The following is a 23,215-nucleotide window of genomic DNA, read 5'->3' as shown; positions in this document are numbered from 1 at the left end:
AGAATACCTGTAATAATAGATTTTGCACAGCATTAATATGGCCCCATCTAAAAGAGAAGGTAAAAATCAGATGTAAGGCATGGCTGAAATGGAATGAACCTTGCTCCAAAGGAATACTCGTTCTAAGGTAATAAATGAGTCAGTCAGAGATGATTTACAGTAAGGCTGTGTCCAGCATATAACAATTTACTTACTCTTCAACTAGTTTGCAGAGATTTAAAAAAAAAGTTTCTAGTAGCCACCCCTCCCCCACAACTGTCAATACCAAAACATGTTTAGAAAGGCCCCAGGAAATACGTAAACATTAAGGACAGAAGGCATTCCAAAGCAACATAGAGACGCAGCAATATGATATAACCAGTTTGAACAGATCAGGTATGTATAGACACATTTACTTCTCATTTTTGTGTTTTGACAAAGATAACCTTTACTTTGTGAATCAAGTGTTGTATGCAATATATTAATCTGTACTTTGTCAGCCGAGTAGGCTGTGTAAGTAATATGTTATTCGGTGCCTTGTGAGTTGCGTAAGTAATATATGCAATATGCTGATCTGCTACTTGGGGTGGATAATAGCTCTGCTAATTTCATTCACTTTTTCTCAAATGTTCATTTTATCCTTTTTAGGGTCAAGTTATAGCTGGAGAATATTCCATCCAGCAATGGGCATAAGACAGAGGACCAGTCCTAGGCAGAAGGTGGCCCACAACAGGACACACACACACACACACACACACACACACACACACACACACACACACACACACACACACACACACATACAAAGACATAGTAAGTACAGGCAGTTCAGGATATCATCAATACATCTATTTGCATGTCTTTTGAGATATAAGAGGAAACAGGAAATCCCAGCAAAAACTGATATGGACATAAAGAATATATGCAGATTACTTGCAGAAGGCACCCCAGGTAGGGACCATTTTACCAGCTTTTAATTTTGTTCTATTAGCCAGGTAAGGCAGAACAAACCACACAACTTACCTTACATAACTATTCTAGGTAATATTTGCCTATTCTATTCTATTGTTCGAACAAAGCACTACACACAGTCATCCGTTGGGGATTGAACAACTGTTGTTACTATTGTGTGAGCACTGGACTGAGGCAATTTTTTAAAACATAAATCTGCCTGTTTATTTGAGTAATTTTCATCTTTTTTATATGAGAACATACAATTTCCACTTTATTGCAGTAGAGTTTATATGGTGTATAGTCTTCTGAATAACTAGATCCCCATTGTACTTAGCCACATAAAGCTAGACACTTAAATTAGTTTGTCTATGCTGCTATACCTTTAATGTTTTACTGGAAAATGTTTTTGATGTTTTTCAGTACTCTAGTATATGGAAGCTTACTTTAATTCTTATCTTTATTAACCTTATTGCTGTCCCTAAAATTTGCTATATGTACATTGCCAGAATAACACTATTAATTAGAACTGTTTTTAAAGATATTTCTAAGACTTTTTGCCTTTATTTGTACTGATGTATATGCTGCAGGTTTGAAACATGGTTAAAATATCTGAATATAATATGTTTTTACCTTGACTCTGCTTGGAAATGAGCCATTTTCAAAAAAAAAGTTCGCAAATAAATAGTCATGCAAGACTTGTGCATATCCTGCCTGATGATTTATGTTTTCTGATGGTTATAGATCTGACATGTCTGTGATATTTTCTTCTAGCAGAGTTAAGAGACAAGGGTCAGAGGAGCCTCTCATATAAAACTTTCTGATCTACCAGGTAAGGAATGTTGTGCTCTTTGAACATCTAAGGATTATGTAACTCTGTTTACGTATTCTAAACTGTATCCTCTGCTCCACAAAAGCTCTAATTAAAAAGAAGAAACTACATCACAGGTCAACAATATAATTTTACCTCATACCTTTAGGATACCTTTAACAAAACATATCAAAACTCAATGTAGCTTTAGTTCATGTTGTAAGATGAAATCTCTTCTTCATCATTAATTAGTACTGGAGTTAAATGTATGAAATATTTACTTTACAATGTTAATATGATTTGCTTCAATTCTCCCGACTTGAAACAATGCTATGCTAATGACACCACAGTCACTTTCAGTTACTAGATAAAGCAAGATCTGTACTCAGAGTTAGAACTTTGGGAATAGAATAACCTTTTATGTCATAAAATCAGCAAAGGAAAAAAAATGTATGGGTTTGCCTGGAAAAAAATACTTGGATGGAAGGTAATACAGGAGACGTGGAATACTGGTTAATTTGTATCCAGACATAATAGTTCTAGAAATTAGCTTTGAAGTATTTATCTGTTCTTTAAACTCTAATAACAAGTAACTATTATTATGGTAGGCTGGTATTAAAGAATACACTTTCCAAGATCTCAATGATCTATTGTTTAAATATTTTTAATGCTCCTTGGACTGTTTGAAGCTTCACCATGCTTGCATTAATGCCTCTAGTTGCTTTAAGTCAGCAAATGACTATTCTTTCTGTTTGTCTTGTTTCACATTTCTACAGCAATGCAGTACCTCTGGGTGGCTTTGATTATCTTGGTCATGAGTCTTGTCTTCCAGCTATGGAAGAGGCCAAGAAACTTCCCTCCAGGACCATGGGCTATACCAGTGCTTGGGAATTTCCTGCAATTGGATTACAGGAACCCAGTCCCTGATTTCAGCAAGGTAAGTTAAATAAAACTGATCAATGCATAAACTACACCTGTAACTCTGTATCCTGTTATTTATACTCTGAACAAATATATGTCTTTCACAACTGCTGTGTGTACTTAGATCCCCACCTTAATTTAAGTATTTAGTTAATTTAAATATTTGTTAACACAATAGGTAGGCTGGTCTAGACACTTTTTTCAGTTGTTACCTGGGCAAAGTCAGTAGAATATAAGGAGGAATATAAGTATTTGATGATATTTGTTGTTATGCTACAATGCATACCTGTATGTAAGAATGCAAAAATATATTCTTTTTCCTTTTATAAGAATGAACATTATTGTCACTTTTTGAGACATTATCAGACCCTTGATAGACATCTGTATACATTCCTATCTTCTGAAGAGACAGACTTTAGTCAATGGTCCAAACTGTAATGCTAGCTAATGTACTATGTTTTGTCTGGAAACATTACCAAAAGCCTGTATGTCATCCAAAGTGTTAGTAAAATTCAGTTTAACAGCAATGGGTTTGATAGCAAGAACAATGTCAAGGAACAGTACTGCATGGTCATTCATGAAATTATTTCATTGGTAAACATTTGAAATGTCAGGGCACACTTTAAAAAGTTGCATAATGCTGAGACTGAATGGCTAAAAAAATGAATGTGGATATAATAAATCTGATTCCCTTTTCCCTGAGGTTAGGCAGTTTGGCAGTTTGTATATATAAATTTGGGAGTATGGGGCTTGCCACCCTGCAAAAACAAGTCTAAAGGAGATGTTTGATATTTGCTCTTCTCCTGCATTTTCAGTCTTTTTTCAGTGTTTCAGCACTCTGCATTACATGTGCCGAAAGTTCAATAAGGAGCTATTTTAATTCTACCTTTCTGCAATGAAAATAACGTAAAATATTGTTAAATTATTCTAAAACCAGTCTCAAGGTGTGAAAGTTACCCTCCTCCAGGAGGGGCTGACAGACAGACAACTGGTGTCAGAGCCATGGACTAAAACTAAATGCCAAGAAATGCATAATAGTATCCTTTGGGAAGTCATCCATCTCTGGTAACTGTCATATTGACAACACACCCCTTAGAGTTGATCCAGTAGTCAGGAACACAGGGACACACATAGATAGTAATCTAGCCTTTGATCATCATGTGTTTACAGTTGTGAGGACATCATTCTACATTGTGCAACTTATAAACAAAGGTGTGACATCTAAGTCCAAGGAAGTCATTGTTCCACTGTATTCAGCATTCATTAGAACTTTCATTGAGTACAGTGCCTCCTTTTCTATGTACCTAACCAGGCATATACAACAATTGGAATATCCACAGAGGTTCCTCACTAAAAGAATACAGAGCAGAAGTAATATGTCCTATGCAGACCACCTTAAGGCCTTATCTCTGTATTCTGTCTCCTGCAGGCATTTGACGGAAGATGTATGCCTGGTATACAGGGCATTGTCAGACCCCTCTCTGATGGACCTCCTGCATATCCACAAAACAAACAGCACCAGTATTACCTGTTTTAAAGACTTAAACCTTGGCTGTGATATAAATAGGACCTGCTGGAGAGATAGGTATGTATCTCAGAGACTACTCTGTCTAGGGAACAGGTTCCCCATCCATGTGAAGAGTTTTTCCCTAAGCCAATTCAAGTGCAACTTGGACAATTGGATGGGAAACTGTAAATTCATCCCTGGTTTGGCACCTATGTCTCTAATGGATACAGGTAACCTGCAAATGGTTCATCTCCTAGGCCCATGGTTACCCTTATTAAGGGTATCAGAACTTGTCAGAGATTTGGGATGTATGGCTAGGCTTAAAAAGGCCCTTGTGGTTGTTAGCCTAGTAAACACCTATGAATCTATAAGATGTGGAATCCCACGACTGATTGATTGTTTTTTCTCAAGGTCATGCATTACTCTGATATCAGGGACTTCTACACTTCTAGATTCTTTTATGTACCCCATTCTTAGCAGTCTTGCAGAGCCATTAGATATGTTAACAGTGGCACTGAGCAACAAATCAGAACTATATACATTTTCTCTTAATGACTAGTATATTGCATTTGTGATATGTGACTGCATTTGTAAAATAGGCTCCATGACTAAAATATTGTTCCTTTATGACTGCTACTTACAAGAAGTATCAAGAAGAAGTGTTATTTACCAAAATGTTTGAACACCAAAAACAAAATCACTGAAAAGGATATCTGTCAGGGTAATTCATCACATCCACCCCCTAACATGGACGGTTCTGTTCCTACACCCTGATACTTTATTATAGCTTCAAAACATTTGTATCTTTGTGTATTGAAAAATCCTGAAAAAGCACAATTTCGATCTTTTGCTTCACTTTAGTGTTCACACAACAGAGTGTCAAATCACTAATGTCTTGCATCCACACTGGGCACACATAAAATGATCTGTGGTTATTGCTGTATTGCTCCATGTAATCTAAAACAGTAAAAATGCAATCACTCTCGTCTTTCAAAGAATAATAATGAAAAGTGAAAGGCAATTTAAAACAGAAAACATATGCCTTTTAATGTGATTCATATTATTACAAAGCAAGACTTGTGCTATTAGCTGAATAAACTATTTGCTGCAGAACAAAATCACTGTTTTATTTAAGTAAAATAGCTGCTAGCAAAATATGTATGCAATCAGTTCAAGGGGTGCTGTCTCCTTAGCACTCTAAAGCAATCTGAGGTAATGAAACTGAAAGGACCACTGTAGTCAGAAATACAAAGTACAAATATTTTATCTATCTTATCTTAAGGTGTTTTGTTTTATTCACTGAAGCATTATATCTTATAATTAATGTTTCTTATTTTATTCTAGCCCAAATAACCTAATGCAAGAGAAAGAATTATAGAATATTTTGGTCCATCTTCTCCATTCCATAGTACATCTGTGTCCACAATAGATGAGATTAATAGATGTCTACCCTCTTGTAAAATCTTTCATTAAGTTGCACTCACTGGTTTATGGTCTTTGTCAGATTTTGCTACCTCGCACACCTGTCCAGTGTCTGCTTCATTGGCAAAATAGATTTCATCTAAAAGCAAATGTGATCACATTTGCTATATCTATATTTATATACATATATGTAGATATAGATATACATATGGATCTATAATTTATCATTGAACAAGCACAGTGTTGGCATGCAGTATATCAATGTCTTAATGTCAAAACACAAGACATTGACATGTTGTGTTCATGCTCAGAGGATTACACTGGAGTGGACTAAAGCAACACACCCTGCTAATTATATATACTAACTCCAAGACTGCACAGTTATCAGAAAAAGGGAATATTCTCACACCCAGGGACTATCAGTTTCTTGCACATGTTAACCATCCCTTTCTGCTGACCAAATGGAGTTGCCCTGACAGATGTTGATGTTGTGCTCATTCAATGGGAAATTATGCAGGCAAATATAGGAGCAAGCCCCTATGTCACCCATTGGATAGTCAAATGGTTCATAGGTAGGTGTGTCCCATGGGTCTCAGTACTGGGACTTTGCTCATTCATAATATACTTCTCTAACATCAAGGCAAATGTAAATGGCCTTTGGCTGACAAAAATTGCTGATGACTGCAAGATGGGTGCAATCACTGAATCCTCCAAGGATGCAGATATCCCCCAGGAGGGTCTGGCACAGACAAATAACTGTCTACAAAGCCATAGTCTAAAACACAATGCAAATAAATGCACAATTATACCCTTTGGGAAAATGACCACCCTTGCAAAATACTAACTACCCTAAGAGTAGACCCTGTGGTGAGGGACTTGGGAATTCGGTTTGACAGTAATCTGAACTTTGATCACCATGTGTCCATGGTGGTGAGAAAATTACTCTATGTAGCACAACTTATTAGTAAGAGCATGGTATCCAGATCTAAGGAGATCATAGTCCTACTATACTCAACCCTCATTAGACTAGTAATTGAGTACAATGCACCATCCAGGATGCACCTGACCAGGCATATGAAACAGTTGAAGTAGCCAGAATACAGTATATAAATTATATGTCCTAAACAGACCTCAAAGCCCTATCCTTGTACCCAGTCTCCTACAGACTACTGAGGGGTGGTCTATGCCTAGGCGTTCATTCACTAGCCTTAGTGGATCTGCTTCACAATCACAAAACAAACAGTACTAGAATTACCCAGTCTAAGCATCAAAGCCTCAAATGTAACATAAACCAAACAAAATTGTTGGGACAGGTGATATTTTAATTATTTCATTTCTACTTAAATGTTTAAGTTGTACTTATTGTGACCTGTGTGGGGGATACTTCTTTGTACTTTTCTGCTCGGTTACATGTTTTAGCCAAAAATATTATCTTTGCAATTTTTTTGTTTATTCTGGGACCTTAGTCTTATATTTTAGTTAGCAATTGTGGGAAGATTGTGTTTCTTCATTATTTTGCATTTCTATTTCTACAAGTCAAATTACTTGTAAAAAGCTATATTTTTGTATTTTAAACCCTGCTGGCCCATAGTCTTGTAGTTTAATTCACTAAGTAAAGCTTCTGGAAGAGCTCCAACATTGTCTTTATTTGAATGGATGCCTCTCTAGCTAGCCTACGTGTTCCTTGATTTTTTTTTCACAACCCTCCCACCCTTTTGCTATTGTGGTTTTATAAGGCTGTGTCTCTGCCTACCACCCCTTATAATAATCTGATTTCCAAAGTCCCTCCCTATCGTCTTTTATTACTATTGATTGTTTTATAAGATATATATGTACTCTTTAGATAAATCTATGATACTGAGCGCACATCCAAGCCAGTACTGCTCCTGAGTAAACCTCCTTTACTACATATTGTCTCCTGCTCATTTTCCTGAAACTCAGCAAAGCTTGGAGTCATAGCCTGCATCTTAGAAGTGTTATACTTGCATCCAGTGTTATCATACTTCTCATCCTCTTAATGCAAGAAATCTGGACAAAGCCCGACAAAATTGGGGGACACGGACCCAAAAATAGAGGCATATTTTAAATAATGCTTTTATAAACTTAGAAGGTTGCTAGAGTAACAAAGTTTGTTTTAACATACATTTTCTGAAGGATTTAAAATCTGAAACATAAATATATGTCATTATTTAGTTACTTCAGTCCTACGATCATCCCAGTAATTTACCAGAAAATCACAAATTTTATGAGGAGTAGACTAAAAATATGAGCCAAAAATCTGGGCATTCTACAAAAAATATGGACAGTTAAGAGGTATGAGTGCTGTCCAGGCAAAGTTAAATATATTTGATTACTAAATCACACATATGTTATTTTGTGAGATTGCTATTGTTTTATATTTTTATGTGTACATTTCACTGAATTTTTTTTTTTTTGCAAAAACAATGCTCTTCTTACTGTTACTGCTGTAAGACTGCCTTGAAATTTCCTTCAGCAAGGGAATTCCAGATAGCTGTTTAATTGGCTTCGGTAGAATTACTCTTGTGGGTCATTCTACTATGGGGTAATTCAATAAAGCTTACATGGAGCTAATCACCATGTAACCATAGTGGCACAGCTCGAACATGGGAGTTTGGAGCCTGTGCAATCAAGGAAACAAGGCTGAGGGCATGCACAAGCCTCCCAGCACTATTCTGGCACAGAGACAATTGAATAATGCAAATCACCTCATTTGCTGGTGAAAACCATGCAAATGAGGTTAATTTGCAATCCAGCAAGCAGACAGGCATCCGTGTAAGAGCTGTGTCTGCAGTAGAAATGTATGCAGTTAGTAACTGTGTACAGGACTGCAAAAATAAAAACGGGGCCATGACAGCTAAAAGTAAAGCATGCATTATTTGCAATAGGCATGCCAATGAACTATGGCCATTGGCATGCAAAATTGTTGCAAAACATTTAAAATCAAAGGATTTTTTTGGCAAATTTCTATTGTTTAGTAGAGGGCACCAGCACGCAAACATGCAATTATGCAAAAAATGCAAAAATAAAAATAAATAGTAAAAAGCCAATATAAATGTAAAACTTAATTTTTAAATTGTACTGGTGAACATGCAGACTCATAACAATGGCAGGTAACAGTGGTTGCAAAGGAGATAGGCTCTGATGTAGTGGTGTAACTAGGGTATAAGCAAGTAAGTGTATGTAAATGAACTAAGTTTACTGAATAGCAAAATAGGACACCTTGTCTGTGGGTACCTAACCATGTAGGGGCTATAATGTGGTGGTGTAGGCAGAAGAAGCAGCTGACATGTAAAGGGGGTGTGTCATGCTTTCTGTAAGCACATTGGAGCTTACAAACCCTTCTTTGTCTGCGGACTCTGAAAAGAGGATCTATGAATGGAATGGAATGCAGGGGGTGTGTGACAGGAACTGTAACACACACCTCTGCATTGTGAAAGTGCTGTATGGCACTTTCCATTAAAATAGTGTCCTCGGACACACACCTCTGAACCTCTTAGAGCAAGAAGTCTGGACAAAGTCTGGACAAATTCAGTACTAAAAGTGGGGCAAAAGGCCAGAAATAGGGACAGTTTTTAAATATTGCTCTTACAAACTTAGAAAGTTGATAGAATGACAGGTTTTGCATTACCATGGAGATTCATGAAGAGTATGTGGCCTGCAACTGACATGCTAATATTTGATATATATATATATATATATATATATATATATATATATATATATATATATATATATATATTTAAAATGGTTGTATTTTATTTCCACTGTATTTGAAGTTTAAGCATAGCTGAGTGGGTTTGCACGCTGTGGCACTTTGCTCAATAGTGCTTAAACGTCATGAAAAAGCTGTATAGAAATGTATAGCTGAAATTTTCCCTGGTGAGTTAACTTAGTGGTTAGAGTTCTGGCTTGGTGTGCAGTAAGTGCATGGTTTGAATACAAGGACAGGCCATTCAGCTTTTACATGGGAAAGCATAGTTAACTAATTTTATTTTATTTAATGATGTAGTAACTGATATTTGTTAAATTTCCAGTGTCAGTGGATATGTGATGTGAACTCCCCCATGTAAACACAAGTGTCCCATACAGTACAGTCACACCCCAAAGTAATGTAATCAAAGCACATAGAGGGTGGTCATGTAAAGTAAAATATATACACTTAATAATATGTCAGTAATGAATAATGTCCAATTCATTAATTATTTTTACATGAAAACTGAGTAATGCTTAGCACTGCTTAGCCAGTTTGAGCATTGCTAAGAAGTTTAATTTTAAACAGCATTCAGCCCAGCCAAGTGGATTTGTGCACTGCTAAGCACTGCTCAGCATTTCTGAAATCAGCTAAGCACAGCTAAGCAAGGGGGTGTGCCTGAGGCTGCTTAGCTATGCTTAGCTGGTTTCAGAAATGCTGAGCATGTTCGTGTCTAGGGGAGGGCCCTTTCTACTCATCAATGTTCACACTAGCTGCAACAGTTTTAAAGACCTAAAACTGGATGAAATGGGAAATAAAATAAAAGCAAATAGCAGATTAAAGGCAATCAACTAGAAAAGAATAATAAGGCCTCTGCCACTTACAGTGACCCATTCAAAGCCCTCAATTATATATATATATATATATATATATATATATATATATATATATATATATATATATATATATATATGCAGCACACCAGTATAAATTATGCAAACTCCCTGCAATCTGATTTTCCCACATACTCAGCACCATTGGAGTACACAATTGGGAAATTTAACTAACAAAATGACAGGGGCTGCTGCTTCTTTACTATATCTATATGTGCTACAGAATGAGGGTGGTGATGAGGATGATGCTGACAACCATCACAGACTGAGGAGGAGAAGAGTGTTAAGACCCAGTGTAACCTTTCAGGGGTTACATAAGCTGGAGATAGTAGAGTGCTACAGGGTGGACAGGGACATATTTCAGCAACTCACTGAGCTCTGCTGCCCTCACCTCAGACCCAGAGACAACAGAGGGGAAGCCATCCTAGTCAAAACAAAGGTATGTGTAGCCTTAAGAATACTAGCTACAGGTACTTTCCAAAGATCTACTGGGGACATCATGGGGTCTCACAGGCATCTGCATCCAGGGTACTTTACCAGTTCCTGGATGTCATGGTAAGACATGCCAGTCAACACATTTATTTCCCCAGCACCCCTGAGGAGAGGACCAGCAATATGCATCTTTTCCACCACCATGTAGCAAACTATCCAGAGGCACTGGGTGCCATAGACTGCACCAATGTCCACATCAAAGCACCACCCTGTGAAGACGGTAGAGTCTATGTCAACCACAAGGGTTAATCACTCCATCAACTGCCAGGTCATGTGCAGTGCCCAGGGCATTATCATCAATATGTGTGCTGGCAGCCCTGGCAGTTATCACAACTCCCACATCTGGCACACAGCTTTACTAGGCATTTGCCATGGGGGGCATCCCATATGACCATCTCGTGGGGGACCCTGGCTATGCACTGGAACTGTGGATGATGACACCCATCAGAAATGCACACACACACATGCACACAGACACACACACACACACACACACACACACACACACACACACACACACACACACACACACACACACACACACACACACACACACACACACACACACACACACACACACACACACACACACACACACACACACACACACACTGTATAATGCCATAATGAGGCACACACACAAAAACTAGAAACATTGTAGAGCATGTGTTTGGTCTGCTCAAGTCATGGTTCCACTGCCTTGACATATCTGGTGGAGCCCTGCAGTACTCACCAGCCACATGTGCACATGTTCATAGTATCTGCTATGCTACATGATATTATCCTGTGGAAACAGCTGTAGCAAGATCAGCATAGGGAAGGTGGACACAGACCCCAGCATTGCCAAGGTCCCCACAGATACGGGGGGACTTGGAGGAGGAACCCCCTGAGCCTCTTCCTATAGATAGACGTAGGCATGCCTATTATGCCCTGGCCTTGGCAAAGAGACAATGCATAACACATATGCTAACACCCTAGGGACCCAAAGACTGACACCTCTCTCTGACTTGCACACACAGTAAAAAGGATGCCAAACATATCACACTACCTGTACCTTACCATGTATAGGCTGTGTACTCTGTGCATCTGACAGAGTCAGCCCTCAAGAACTGTCCTCACAACTGACACAGGCACAAGGTAAGTCACTCTTCTTAATAACAAATTAATGCTGTATTATGTTGTGCTAGCATATGTATGGTATCACTGCATATATGCAACAAAATGGGATGGCCTACAGGCATGGCAGCAACAACTGAAAGCGATGTGGGACAACAGGAAATGTCCATCAAATACTGGCTTACCCAGAATATGCAGTAGTCCCCTAGATGACAAAACTCACTGCAGTATATGTGGGGGACTAACAAACTGTGGGGTCATACATCATATGCATGGATGTCAATTTTGGAGTCCCATACACCCTTCTCAGCCTCTCACAGCAAGTCAGCTGTACAAAGCCAGAAAGAAATGTGTGGCAAAGGCCCACAAATAGGGGCAATAATAAAATAGTCCACTTACAAACTTACACAGTGAGATCACAGCAGGTCTTGCAGTTTCCTTAAGTCTCCAAAGGGTAAGAAGTCTGAAACTCAAATGTCTGTCAAAACTGTCTAATCTTCAGTCTTTAGTGTTATGCCAATATTCTCCAAGACAAACACAATACTATGCTAAATGGAACCAAAATGTAAAGCAAACATCTGGACAGTCTGTGGAAATGTATACAGTTGACAGGTATGCCCCCCTCCCCCCAACACACCTGTCTTCCCATAGCAATGCAGGAATATTTGTGTTTGTAGGGTAATAGCAGCAGAGCACACAATCCCATATCTGTCACAATCAACTTGCTAACTTGTAGCATGTCCACAATATGCATGGGTCAGTGAGCTATGTATATGCATGGTTGATACTGTCAGGAAGTAGCCAGCACTTACTGTTGGCTGTTGTGGCTTAGTGGTCTAAGTACAGTACTGTGGTTGAAAGGGTCCATGTTTCAAAACTGTCCATGCAAACTATGTTGCATGTCAGCTACACCTACGGTAGGAGTAATACACATTGTCCAGACATCAAAATCCATTACTGCAGGAAAGCTGGACAATTCAGGGACAGGGGGCCACAGATCTGGACAGTACACAGCTCTGAGTAACCTACACAGTTCCTAGTAGGACAGCAGGTCTTTGAAAGTCAGGGTAGTGTCAGGTTATAAATGGTTGCCTCCTTACTGTGTCAGTACTGACAACAAGTCACTAGGCACCAGCCATACCACTGGAATGACAGGGTGTCACAGAAGGACTACAAGTATGCCACGTATATCTGTTCTTTTTGTCATAACACTGCATTTGCCTGCCAAACTACTTGCAAAACAATAAAGGTTGATGTGAAAACATCAGTGGCAGACAGTGGAGAAGCAGACGTCATACCCATAAGAAAAAACAAACTAATACCAAACCATTCTCCAAAGTGTCTACTTTTGGCAGACCAAAATTAACACCCTGTGCCCATGTGTGGGCCTGTGTCTGACTGTTATATATGGGCCTGCCCAGATGTCAGTCTGTGATGGTTTCACAGCTATGGCTGACATGTACCTTATAATAACATTGCAACACAAACTTTCTGAGGACCAGAGCAGATGTAGGGATGCAATGATGGGCAACTTGCTAAACAGGTTCTGTTCTTCTGACTTCTACATCTCAAAAACTGACCACAACCTTCTAAGGGAGGGTATCAGTAGCTACAAACCACCACCCCCTCAGAGGATGCAGACTAATATGCTGAACAGTATGCCAGGGCAGTATACAAGTACCTGTACAATTGCATGGACTCAGCCATACCCAACAGAACTAAAACCTGCATCTCATGGAAACACAAACCTATGTGGTGGACATCCTTTATCAACAGGATTTACAACAAAAGGAAGCAACTGTTGTCCAAGCGTAAAAAGATACAAATCCCCAATTGGAAAAACTCCCTCCTTTGCCTCAACAAGCAATGTAGATCACTAGTGAATTCCTCCAAAGCCAATTATGAATTGATAGTAGCCTCTGAAACAAAAGCTAACCACAAAGCCTTTTTCAGTTATGTCAGAAACCTCCATGGCTAACACCAAGTTTGTTCTGCATTACATCTTAATGGTGCCACTTACACTGATCCTGTCAACTTAGCTAGCCTGCCAGCAGATAGGTTCAGTGCAAAAATCACCTCCCTGTACCCACCCAAAGCCACATTCCACATCCCTGATACTTGCCCCGCACCTCACATCTCTGTCGATCAAGTGTCAAAGTCCCTATCCAAGCCAAACAATACAGCTGCCATGGGACCTGATAGTATCCCAGGATGTAGTCTGCAACATCTCTAGCAAGAACTAGCCTCACCAATGAGCACCCTACTCAACCATATCCAAAGTACAGGCCTCATTCCAGCAGAGTGGAGAACTGCCATTGTCATCCCTTTGCATAAAGGTGGTGTGACTACTGACCCTGGGAACTATTGCCCCATTAGCTTGACAAGTCTGATCTGTAAAGCCATGGAGTGCATTATTATGCACATCATAAACAAGGGCAAAGGCAATCGCCAAGCAGTTGACCCCACCCAGTTCAGATTCGTTAATGGCAGATCTTACCTGTTGAACCTGGTTGACTGTTGAACCTGGTTGACATCTTTGAGACTGTCACCAAGGCACTAGATGAGGGGAAATCAGTACACGCAGCTTACCTTGACTTGACCAAAGCCTTTGACACAATCCCCACTTGGACATCCTTGAAAAGCTAACAGAACTTGGTGTAAATTCCTATGTCATCAAGTGGGTGCCCAACTGGCTCACTGATAGGACCCACAAGGTGAAAATAGGTGCCACTACCTCCAATAGCAGACCTGTCACTACTGGTGTCCCCCAGGGATCTGTCCTAGGACCCTATTGTTTGCTATGTACTTCTCAGAGGACCAGGAAAAGAGAAAAGGCCTATGGCTGACCAAGTTTGTGGATGACTGTAACGTGGGTGCTGTCATTGACTCCCCAAATGATGTTAACATAGTTCAAGAGGGTTTCACAGCAACAAATGACTGGTGCCAAAGTCGTGGCCTTAAGTTAAATGCAAAAAAAAATGTATTAGTGTACCATTCATCAAAACACAGCCCCTACTGATTTCCACATTAGTGGCAAACCCCTAAGCACACAACCTGTGTTGAGAGACCTGGGTACACAAGCTGACAACAATCTCATGTTTGACCACTATGGCGGCAGTTGTCAAAAAGGCTTTTACTTGGGACATCTCATAAGTAAAGGTATTGCATCTGGAAACAAGGAGGGTATTACCTCTCTTACTCCTCCCTCATTATGCTTGTTTGGTATGTACCTCTCCATACACCTGCACCAATTGGAGATGACACAGAAATACCTTACAAACAGAATCCATGACCTACAACACCTGTCCTATGTGGACAGGCTCAAATCAGTATCACCCTACTCTGTATCACACAGATTGCTCCAAGGTGACCTGTGTCTCGACTACAAGGCAATCTCAGAGCCTGCTCTAGTAGAGATGCTCCATATCTGTATGTCTAAGTCCTTGCGTAGTACCCATCAAAAGTCTTAAATCTAATATGTGACATTAACAAATCCTCCTGGAGAGACAGGTGTTTCTCCCAGAGGCTGACCCATCTCTGGAATACACTCCCCATACATGTCAAACAAAGTAAGACGCTGACTCTCTTCAAGTGCAACCTTAATGAGTGGATGGGCAACCAAAAATCTGTCCCAGGGGTGCCACTGGTGTCCTTCACTGAGAGGGCCAACAGCTGCTGATTGTGGTTTCTTTTCTGTGGATATACTCTGTGCTAGGCTTGTAAGGGTCCCAGAGTCAGTAGCCTAGTAATCACCTATGATCCCATGAACAGGTACACTCAGAGGTGTGAAGTCCATAACCCTGTGTGTGATGTTATGACTAATATCCCACTCACACCAGAAATACAAATGCATAACAGCAGCAACTGTGGACAAAGCCTATGACTGCACTACATAAGGACAAAGAGACACATATAAGGGGAAGGGGAACCACTGGCCAGACAAATAGAGAATGTGCACACCAGAACACATTGTGCAGTAACATAGATTCCCTGCAGTGTAGGCAGTCAGTAAACATCACCCACAGCTACACAATACATGTCCACATATGTGGGGCACCCCAATAAATACAAACCCAAAAAAAGGACACCTCAGAGTCAAAAATGCATGAGAACTTCACAAACCTTCACACCACATACCATGCATAGTCCACACACCACTGTCAGGCAACCACTAAGCCCAACCATAAACCCAACATATTTCTTATAGGAGACTCCATTGTGAGACACAGATGTGCCTCTCACCAGGCTGCATAAGGAGACAGTAATGGTTACTTGTTTGTCAGGTTCCATCACCCACCATATCCCACATGCACTGAAGTCTCCACAACAGGTACTGTTATGAGTCTGTCCCAGTCCATGTTGGTGTGAACAACTTAAGATGTCATGATTGAGCATGCTGGATAAAAGTCCCATGCAGGTATGTCCCTCGGCTTAAGCAGCAATGCATTCTACTGTCACCCAGAATGATGCCTCAATATAAACAGAAAATGACTGACATTAACAAGTGGCTGACTTTTTAGTGTCATCCAAGGGGGATCCAGTGTTTGACAGCTTGGGAAGATATGATCAATCGACCACGTTGCTTTGCAAGAGATAGCCTGCATCTGTCTCACTTGGGCTTCAGGCTTCTGGAAAAGGCCCTTGCCTCCACCATAGTGGCTGTTTTAGGGAAAGTCATGAAGTCGATACTGCCAAACTGAAACTCTCAACAAAATGCAAATTAAAGGTCATGCTGCTAAACGCTAGGAGTCTAAACATGAAAATGCACTCATTGCAAGCATTCTTAGTCCTGGAAGATGCTGACATTTGTGCACGTACAGAAACCTGGGCCACAGCTGTGGAGAGCAACCCATTCTTACCTGGTCACTCATTCTATCACACAGCCAGACCCCAAAATGTGGGCAGCAAAGACAAAGGAGGTGCAGTATAAATATATATTAAACTGAAACACACCCCCAGACTGGTCAAATAGTCTGACACCACTAGTCACTCCAAGTGCAGTTAACTGTTGACAAGACCCCTATTCAAATTATATGTAGCTACAGGCCAACATATTTGACTCAGGATCCTCACCCCACCTATCTGGCCCTCTACAAATCTATCAAGATTCAACCCTTTACCCTGATCCTGGCTGACTTTAATTATCCAACCATAGATTGGAAAAAACAACCATGCCAGAACAGAAATGCACAGAAATTCATCCATCTTATCAATGCTAAATCCTTAAGACAGCTACTCAGTACCCCACAAGATGTGATACATATGTTGGACTTGGCAGTAACCAACATAATTAACCACTGCAGCACCCCTACGGTATCATCCTCCCTGTCAGGATCCCACAAAAAGCAGTCATGTTTGATATCACCATCTCTCCTGACCCCCCTCTACTCATGGTAAAATGAAAATGTCTCCCAAGGTGATCACAATCACCTGAGGGATACTATAAACAGCTTCACAGCCCCCTCCTCCACTGGAAGAACAGGCACCAACATCCAAATGTACACCAAAGTACTATACCAGCTTATATACATGGAATCAGGAATACCTGACAGGACAATATCATCCTCCACAAGGGAGAGTAAACCTGTCTGAAAACAGATAACATTGCTGTCCAGGACCAAGAAGGAGCTGGTACACAATTGGAAGCAATCTCTCCTTAGCCTAAACAAACAAATAAGAGCACCAGTGAAATCCTGTAAAGGCAACTCAGCCTCAATTGCCCACATCTAAGACAGATAATTATAAGGCCTTCTTCACATATATCTGCATTCTTAAAGGAAGCTCCCAGATCTGTGTAGAACTGGTGGTCAAGGACACCACGTACACAAATGCTGTAGATATAGCCAATCTACTGCCTGATAGATTCAGCAGAAATGTCTCCCCTCTGTCCTCCTCATCAGTAAAGCAGGACATCCCCAGTACCTGCCTATTTAACCCTTGTCACTAGGGAACAGGGCACCATTGCCCTCTCAAAGGCAAGAAGACAGTCTCCATGGGACCTAAATACATACCAGGCTGCATTCTACATGAACTCAAGCATGTACGTGCAGCACCATTAGGCACCCTACTCAACCAAAGCCTGAGTACCGGCTTTGTCCCAGCTGTGTGGAGGACAGCCACTGTCATCTCTTTACATAAAGGTGGAGTGTTTAGCGATCCAGGAAATTAAAGACCCATCAGCCTAAGTAGCCTGATCTGCAAGGCCAGGCAATGGATTATCATGGACCTCATTAACAGGGACATTGGCAAACTCCAAATACTCGACCCCACACAGTCTGCCTTTTATCAGGGGGAGGTATGTCAGTTAAATCTGGTTGACTTTCCTGAAACAGCCACCAAAGCCATGGACAAGGGAAAGATGATGCACACCAGCCACCTTGACTTGGCCAAAACCTTACACACTATTCCCCACTTGGCCATAGTAGATAAACTCTGTCAACTAGGCATCAATCCATATGTTACCAGATGTATAGCAAACTGGCTCATTGATAGAACTCACCTATTCATAATAGGGTAGCCAACTCAAGCAATACACCCATAATGAGTGGCATACCCCAAGGATCAGTCTTGGGGCCTCTATTATATGGGATATGCTTCCCTGAGGTGCAGGCCAAAAACACTGTCCTATGGCTGAACAAGTCTGCAGATGACTGCAAGCTGGGAACAGTCATCAATTCCCAAAGTGATGTGAACATCCTCCAAGAGAGTCTCACCAAAACAAATGACTGCTCCCAGAAACATGGCTTCAAGCTGAATGCCTGAAAATGCATCATTGTCCCCTTCAGGGAGACTGACGTCCCCAGATATTATCATATTAACAATGTCCTATATACACAGTCAGTAGTGAGGCATGTGGCCACCCAGGTATATAGCAACCTGACTTCTGAGCACCATGTTGCTTCCATTATATGGAAAGCTTCATATATGGGCCAACTCAAAAGTAAGGGTGTCTCATCCAGGGACAAAGAGGTCATAAGATCCATGTATTCTACCCTTATAAGGCCAATTATTTTGTATAATGCCCCCTTTGGCATGTACCTCACAAAGCACATGCAGCATCTGGAGAGACCACAGAGGTTTCTCACTGGGAGAATCCAGGACCTCAAAAACATACCCTACACAGATAGGCTAAAAGCACTGTCCCTCTACTCAGTTCCATACAGACTCCTCAGAGGTGACCTTTGTCTGACATACAAAGCAATCTAGACCCTGCCTTTATGGGACTGTTGCACATCTGGAAGTCAAGGCCCGCTCGAGCAACCTGTAGACACAGCATCAACCTGGTCTGTGATATAAATAGGGGTTGTTGGTGTGACAAATACATGTTCCACAGACTCCCCATCTGTGGAATATACTCTCTGTCCACATCAAGCCAAGTACCTCAATACCCCTTGTGAAATGCTCCCTGTATAAGTGGATGTGAAACAGAAAATACAGTCCTGTTATTCCACCTGTGTCCCTGCTGGACAGGGGCTCTGTGTGCTGACATGCCTTAATATGGGATACACTCTCCTCTGCGAGGGTTATAAGGGCTTCAGGGCCAATAGCTTAGTAACCTCATATCAACCTATTAACCTATAAACAAATGTCTGTCATTGGGTCACCACATTACTCTATACTGCTCTGCCACTGACATATCAGGAAGTCACAGTGCTATGTAGAATATGCCACACATATTATGGAAATCTCTGCTCAGTATAATGCACTCTGTACCCACACCAGAATATAACATATCAATTAAAAAGGATACCACACAACCAAGAGATCCCCAGCCAGTATATCACTGAGGTGCTGGACTGTTTACACAGCTTCATCAGCCAATTGGCTATAGCCACACCTCTCAACTTGTCGGATTTGGCAAGGATGTCTATAGTTTGGCTCATAATTTTGGTCTGTTCATCATAAATCTTATATTTCTCTGGTAAATCACTGTGATGATCTGTGGATTTCTGTCAGTAAGTAATGACACAATACATTTCAGTGTCAGATGTCATATATGTCAGAAAATGTCTGCTAAAACAAAACCTGTTACTCTAGTAACTTTCTAAGTTTATAAGGCCAATATTTACAGTATATCCCTATGTTTGGGTCATTGTCCCCCAATTTGGGCAGGCTATCTCCAGATTTCATGCACTAACAGGTTGAGAGATATGGCTGTAGCACACAAAACCCCAGACCGAGTACATCTATCTCTGGAATGGAGTCCCACTCTTACTGTAGAATGACATACTTGGCATGCTCCTACACTTAGAGAATTGCAGCCCATGTCTAAACACACATCGGACTATATAACTGTATTGTGCATATATGTCTTTGCATATAGACAGCTATGTATGCCTTAACTGTCTCTACCCACAGCCATCACACAGGAGTACCCTCAGCTATCTGTAGGTGCCCCATATGTGATATATCTGCATCTGTTGCATGTGATACACAAACATATACATAGGCAACATATAAAAATATTTCAAGCATGCACACACAGACATGGGGAAGAGAGAGACAGACAGGGATAGATAGATACACAGGGAAATACAGACAGAGAGTGAGTCATAGACAGGAATACCCTGCATAGAGTGATGTTCTGCTGCAGACATTTGCATACCAGTTGTAACCAGTCACATGTGCCAGCATGAAGGTGAGCTCCATTGTGTAATAGTAGTGAGGTAGGGATTGTAATATCACATCACCTGCCTGTGTGTGTGTGTGTGTGTGTGTGTGTGTGTGTGTGTGTGTGTGTGTGTGTGTGTGTGTGTGTGTGTGTGTGTGTGTGTGTGTGTTTGTAGGTTAAAGCATTTTGAGGCCTTTCACACCCAGTACACTTCCCATTGCCCTATTTTACAGGATCTGCAGATGTCATTCACCTTAGAAGTACCTTTGGACACTCATCAACCTTATAAGCACCATGGCATGTGAGATAGCTGTGTAACACTATAGTACAAATAACTAGATAGGCAGGGTTCTACTCTCAGTACTAGCAATGGTGATAGTGCATGTGGGTGAGAACCATATTGTGTGTGTGTGTGTGTGTGTGTGTGTGTGTGTGTGTGTGTGTGTGTGTGTGTGTGTGTGTGTGTGTGTGTGTGTGTGTGTGTGTGTGTTGGTAGGTTAAAGTATTTTGAGGCCTTTCCTACCCAGTACACTTCCCATTGCCCTACTTTACAAGATCTGCTGATGTCATTCACCTTAGAAGTACCTTTGGACACTCTTCAGCCTTATAAGCTCTGTGGCACATGCAATAAGTGCATAGCACTATAGTAGAAATAACTAGATAAGTAGGGGTTTTAATCTCAATCCTGGCAAATGTGTGTGTATGTGTCGTTACATGACAATATCTGTCATCAATCTGCAATGTTAGTATATCATGATTTTCCCAGTTTGCCAGAAAACCACAATTGCATGACGGAAAGAAAGTATGTGTCAAATATCAGGACAATCTGCAGACATATGCATAGGTCACAGGTATGGGCACCATCTGTACCATCCTTTAGGTTGCAGTCCATGTTTGGCAAGGTGTGACGTGTGACAAGTGAAACAGTAAAGAGGTCTCAAGAGTGTAGGACAACAAAAATGTCATACAGTCCCCTACTGATTGCATGGAGCATTTATTGCACAGCAGGAGCACGTCAGTGTTATGACAAATAGTGTAAGCTAAGGGAATGTCACACAAAGAAGGTGTCATAGTAGCAAACCAGAGGAAGTCCTGTGTGTTGTACTTACCATGGGCATGGTATGTCTTGCCAACTGTCACATTACAAAAGTCGTGTTCCACACTCTACATTTGATAATATCACAAAGCCATTCTATGTTGCCTATGTGTGTGCAATATTTATACATATGTGTATACATGTGAAGGCCCTGTGACTACCTGGTGCCCCCAATAACCCATAAGTATATAGGCATGAATTCTAATTGGCTCCACCCACCTATGTAGGTACAGCCTAAAGCTGTGTGAACTGTAAGTATTTTGCACTCTGTCATTGTGCCGCAAACTGCTAACACACTGCAATGAGCCATACAATGGGTATGGAATGCTCTCAATGTCCTAGCCTCAAGCTGTATGCAGACAACATTGTCAGCATGCTATACAGCAAGTGCATGTCCCCACTATGTCTCACATCAGCACAAATGCCATAAACACACAGACTGCAATGACAGGCCTGGGTACCCAGGTTGCATTCAGGCAATAAGTATTGGCAGTCATCAGGAATTGCTTGTATGTGGTTCACCACATAGGTGAAGGGACTGCATCCAGCCAAAAGGTGGACATTACCTCTGAATCATCCTCAGTCACTAAAACAATACATTAGCAGCATTGCCAGCCTGCTATGTACCTATTCAGACATCTGAAGAATCTGTACAGGATATGTTAACACCCACAAAGGTCAGCCATGTCCCTCAACACTTGTTCCATGCAGACAGCCTGTAATCAGTACTGGCCCAATGGTTACCGGTCAGGTTGCCCACAAGTGTCTATGGCATCCCAAGATGGCAATGTTGTACTCAGCCCTTCAACAGCTGCCCCATGTACAAGAGTATGACTCCATGTGCATTACCAGCATGAGAGGCCTGACTCACATATGAGATAGCAGACACATAGGCTGGGGAGTCAGATTTGGCTACTGGAGGCTGCCCTGTGTCAGGAATACACTTCCCAAACATATCAAACACACTAGCATGCATACCCTCATCAATTGCATCAAGGTTGAGTGGATGGGAAAAAAAACATCTGTCCCTAGGATTCAAGCAGTGTCCAGCAATGGCAGTGACAACAGGTGCTGATGGGTGATTCTGTTGGGGATAATGTAATGGCTAAGCTTGTGAGGGAACCAGGGCCAGTATTCTAGTAACTTCCTCTGTATCTATAAACCTGTGGTCCTACAGGACACTCAGGTGACATGTATGAAGGCTAGCTGGCTGTGTCAAGGGGTATGTATGCAAGATCACACTGTCTGCACCCATTGTCACTCACACACACTGTCGCACACATACACCCCTGGAAAAAAGGAAATATACAGCCTTACCTTGGTGATGAAAAGGTCACTGTGTTTCCACTCCACCATACTCACCTGCGGTAATGTCATCAGCCCTGCAGGCTGTACACACATACACCTGGAACAGACACAGAATAAGATATGTGAGACAACAGTCAGTCAGCAGTACTAACAGCAATAATGCATCATGACAGAAAGGTACATACACTTTGATGTGTACCCATGACAATTGCCAGCAGACAGCACCTTACACAGCATAACATTACTACACTCTACTATATTCACCCGGTGCATCAGACCCATATTAGCATGTCCCTGCATCGATGGTATGGATAATAGGGATATGGCACAGGTATCATCATATGCACAGGGTGTGGTGTGGGTTTGCCAGAGGCCTAGGATTGGCCACAGTATGGT

The 23,215-nt window shown here is 41.0% G+C and overlaps 1 long non-coding RNA gene across 1 annotated transcript in view; it reads left to right on the top strand.

Annotated features, from left to right (window-relative positions):
- The first annotated feature begins 327 nt into the window (after positions 1-327).
- The window catches only part of LOC122808121, a 97,810-nt gene continuing 74,922 nt past the window's right edge, over positions 328-23,215 (top strand). The window contains exons 1-3 of the long non-coding RNA XR_006365792.1: positions 328-375; positions 1,705-1,762; positions 2,518-2,678. This is a non-coding gene — a long non-coding RNA (uncharacterized LOC122808121). The remainder of the gene's footprint in view (positions 376-1,704; positions 1,763-2,517; positions 2,679-23,215) is intronic.

This window comes from Protopterus annectens, chromosome 8.part0 (genome assembly GCF_019279795.1).
Source record: "Protopterus annectens isolate FY-2018-M chromosome 8.part0, PAN1.0, whole genome shotgun sequence".
Classification (NCBI taxonomy): domain Eukaryota; kingdom Metazoa; phylum Chordata; order Ceratodontiformes; family Protopteridae; genus Protopterus; species Protopterus annectens.
The sequence above is the reverse complement of the archived record's forward strand: the minus strand, read 5'-3'. Positions and strand labels throughout refer to the sequence as shown.